Source organism: Kogia breviceps, chromosome 18 (assembly GCF_026419965.1).
Source record: "Kogia breviceps isolate mKogBre1 chromosome 18, mKogBre1 haplotype 1, whole genome shotgun sequence".
Lineage (NCBI taxonomy): Eukaryota > Metazoa > Chordata > Mammalia > Artiodactyla > Physeteridae > Kogia > Kogia breviceps.
In genome coordinates, this window is record NC_081327.1 from 14712192 (window position 1) to 14716721 (window position 4530).

A 4530-nucleotide genomic window follows, 5' to 3' on the forward strand; every position below is an offset into this window, starting at 1 on the left:
CTGGCACTGAGTAAGTGCTCATTAAATGTTGGCTATTGTTATTAATTACAAGTAAAATTAAAATTGTGCTAAATGCTCTGAAGGAAAACCACAAGATAGATTAAGAAAGTAAAACTCTCATCTGGCCAGTGTTTTCAAGAAAGACTTCCTGGAGGAAGTGATGCTTGTACTTAGGTCTGAAAAATGAGTACTCATTAACCAGACTAGGGAGCGAGGAGAGGTTTCCAGGCAGTAGGAAAGTGGGTTCCAGAGCTCTGGGGTGAGGCGAAACATGGCCCAGAATCCAATGTCTCAGAGCAGAGCAAGGAGGTACAGGGGAAGCAGGGGAGAGAGAGACCTGGTGTAGTTGGCAAGGCCTTGCCTTGCCAGGAGTGCTGGCATTCTCCTAAGAACCATGCAGAATCACAGAAGGAAGTGTCTATTTTTTTTTTTTAACAGAGACTGGTTTGATGAACCTCTATGTACAATACTTATCAGCCAGATGCAAGAGCTATCAACATTCTGCCTTTCTTATTTCATCAGTACTCCCTCAGTCTTTTTCTTTTAAATATTTTTCTCCTTGAACACATTCTACTTGACAATGAAAGCAATTGGGACAGAAATCTGTTGAGAAGGGGAAAAATACAAACACACTTTATTAGGGAGAAAAGGTACACACATAGTTGGTTTTATCTAGTGATAATGCATACTTTTTAAATGACACGTTTTGTGAAATGCTTTGAAAATGCCTTAAAATTTTTTTTAGCACCAACCAGTAGCATTAACAGTACAGGAATACCTTGTTTTATTGTGCTTTGCTTTATTGTGCTTTGCAGATACTGCATTTTTTACAGATCAAAGGTTTGTGGCAACCCTACGTTGAGCAAGTCTATCAGTGCCATTTTTCCAATAGCATTTGTTCACTTCATATTTCTGTGGCATGTTTTGGTAATTCTTGCAATATTTCAAACTTTTTCATTGTTATATTTTATGGTGATTTGTGATCAGTGATATTTGATGTTACTATTGTAATTGTTTTGGGGTGCCAAAAACCGTGCCCGTATAAGACAGCAAACTTAATCAATGTTGTGGGATAACTGGTGTAATTTCTCCACTAATCAGCATTTGCCCCTTCTCTCTCCCTTTCCTAGGGCCTCCCTATTTCTTGAAACACAACAATATTGAAATTAGGCCAATTAATAACCCTACAATGGCCTCTACATGTTCAAGTGAAAAAAAATCACATGGGAATTCCCTGGTGGTCCAGCGGTTAGGATTCTGCACTCTCCCTGCCGAGGGCCCGGGTTCAATCCCTGGTGGGGGAACTAAGATCCCACAGGCCATGCTGCGTGGTCAAAAAAAAGAAAGAATTACATGTCTGTCATTTTATATCAAAAGCTGGAAATCATTAAGCTTAGTGAGAAAGGCTAGGCCTCTTGTGCCAAATAGCCATGTTGTCACTGCAAAGGAAAAGTTCTTGAAGGAAATTAAAAGGGCTACTCCAGTGAACACATGAATGATGAGAAAGTGAAACAGCCTTATTGTTGATATGGAGAAAGTTTGAGTGGTCTGGACAGAAGATCAAACCAGCCACAACATTCCCTTCAGCCAAAGCCTAATCCAGAGCAAATCCCTAACTCTCTTCAATTCTGTGAAGGCTGAGAGAGCTGAGGAAGCTGCAGCAAAAAAATGTTTAAAGCTATCAGAGATTGGTTGGTGAAGTTTAAGGAAAGAAGCCATCTCCATAATATAAAAGTGCAAGGTGAAGCAGCAAGTGCTGATGTAGAAGCTGCAGCAAGTTATCCAGAAGATCTAGCTAAGATAATGAAGGTGGCTACACGAAACAACAGATTTTCAATGCAGATGAAACAGCCTTCTATTAGAAGAAGATGCCACCTAGGACTTTCATAGCTAGAGAGAAGAAGTCAATGTCCGGCTTCAAAGCTTCAGAGGACAGGCTGACTCGCTTGTTAGGGGCAAATGCAGCTGGTGACTTTAAGTTGAAGTCAGTGCTCATTCACCATTCTGAAAATACTAGGTCCCTTAACAATTTTGTTAAATCTACTCAGCCTGTGCTCTATAAATGGATGCTGTAAACAGATGTGCTGGATGACAGCACATCTATTTACATGGTTTACTGAATATTTTAAGCTCACTGTTGAGACCTACTCTTTCAGAAAAAACCATTCTTTTCAAAATATTACTGCTCTTTGACAATGCACCTGGTCATCCAAGAGCTCTGATGGAGATGTACAGTGAGATTAATGTTGTTTTTATGCCTGTTAACACAACATCCATTCTGCAGCCCATGGACCAAGTAACATTTCGATTTTCAAGTCTTATTATTTAAGAAATACATTTTGTAAGGCTATGCTTCCGTGGATAGTGATTCTTCTGATAGATCTAGGCAAAGTAAATTGAAAACCTTCTGGAAAGGATTTGCTGTTCTAGATGCCATTAAGAACATTGTGATTCATGGGACAAGGTCAAAATATCAACATTAACAGGACTTTGGAAGAAGTTGATTCCAACCTTTATGGATGACTGTGAGGGTTTCAAGACTTCAGTGGTGGAAGTAACTGCAGATGTGGTGGAAATAGCAAAAGATCTAGAATTAGAAGTGCAGCCTGAAAAGGTGACTGAACTTCAGCAACCTCATGATAACCTTTTCATGTATGAGGAGTTGCTTCTTATGGATGAGCAAATAAAGTGTTTTTTGAGATGGAATCTGCTCCTGGTGAAGATGTTCTGAAGATTATTGAAATGACAAAGATTTAGAATATTACAAAAACTTAGTTGATAAAGCAGCAGCAAGGTTTGAGAGGATTGACTCCAATTTTGAAAGAAGTTTTACTGTAGGTAGAATGCTATTAAACAGCATTGCCTGCTACAGAGAAATTCTTCTTGAAAGGAAGAGTCAATTGATGCAGCAAATTTTATTGTCTTATTTTAATAAATTGCCACAGTCACTCCAACCTTCAGCAACGACCACTTTGATCAGTCAGCAGCCATCAACATCAAGGCAACACCCTCCCATCAGCAAAAAGATTACAACTCGTGGAAGGCTCAAGTGATGGTTAGCGTTTTTTAACAATAATGTATTTTTAAATTAAGGTATATATATTGTATTTTTATACATAATGCTATTGTACACTTACTAGAGGACAGTATAGTGTGAATATAACATTTATATACGCTAGGAAACCAAAAAATTCTGGTGACATGCTTTATTGCAATATTCACTTTGTTGTGGTGGTCTGCATCTGAACCTGCAATATCTCTGAGACATGCCTGCATTTTAAGAGAATGTTTTTAGAAGATTGAAATTGACCGGGGTTTTATTACATACTCGGCTTGAGGATTAGTATGGTAAACATTCTAAATACAAGTATCTATGGTCAAAATAGGGCTTTTACCCATGAAATATCTTGATCATTAAGTAAAAAGCATATGATGTGGCTCACGGTGTCTGTTAACCTCATTCCTTCCTGATCAGAAAATTTGCCTTTGCTGAATAAAAGGCTTGGTACTTTGGCATGGAAATGTACAATAAACTCATCTATTTTGATTTGATTGATAATCTCTTTCTTGAGGAAGGTCAGGAGAGTCTAATGAGGAACAGCACTTGTGCTCATGATTGCAAATCTCCAAAAAATGTCAGTGATTGCACCTGTTATTTCTAGACCAATCCTCTGTAAGTCCTGGGGGTATCTCAGTTGCCATCAGGCAGGGATGTGATCAATAGATGTAATGCTTGCACTAGCAAGTTGATCTTTTGTATATTAACTTTGTATCCTGCAACTTTGCTATAATTGCTTATTAGTTCCAGGAGGTTTTTTGTCAATTCTTTTAGATTTTTTACATAGACAATTATGTCATCTGAAAACAGACAGTTTTATTTCTTCCTTCTCAATCTGTGTACATTTTATTTCTTTTTCTTGTCTTATTCCATTAGCTAGGACTTCCAGTATGATGTTGAAAAGGAGTGGTGAGATGAGACATCCTTGGCAATTTTATCTTAGGTACAGCAAGAGGAACTTGACTACTAGGGACCTTCTTTTTTTAAAAATTTATTTTATTCATTTATTTATTTATTTATGGCTACGTTGGGTCTTCATTGCTGCATGTGGGCTTCTCTCTAGTTGCGGCGAGTGGAGGCTACTCTTCATTGTGGTGTGCCGGCTTCTCATTGTGGTGGCTTCTCTTGTTGCTGAGCACAGGCTGTAGATGCGCGGGCTTCAGTAGTGGTAGCATGTGGGCTCTGTAATTGTGGCTCATGGGCTCTAGAGCACAGTCTCAGTAGTTGTGGTGCACTGGCTTAGTTGTTCCACGGCATGTGGGATCTTCCTGGACCAGGGATCGAACCCGTGTCCCCTGCATTGGCAGGCAGATTCTCAACCACTGTGCCACCGGGAAGTCCCTAGGGACCTTCTTTTAATTATGTGTCCAACAGTACCTAAGTGGAACTCCAGGAAGACCACTTTCTTAGCTTTTTACTTTTTTTTTTTTTTTTTTTTGGCCACACTGCATGGCTTGTGGGATCTTAGTCCC

The 4530-nt window shown here is 39.1% G+C and overlaps 1 pseudogene; it reads left to right on the forward strand.

Annotated features, from left to right (window-relative positions):
- The first annotated feature begins 271 nt into the window (after positions 1 to 271).
- On the forward strand, positions 272 to 3060 carry LOC131745353 (tigger transposable element-derived protein 1-like; annotated as a pseudogene).
- The last annotated feature ends 1470 nt before the right edge of the window (positions 3061 to 4530 follow it).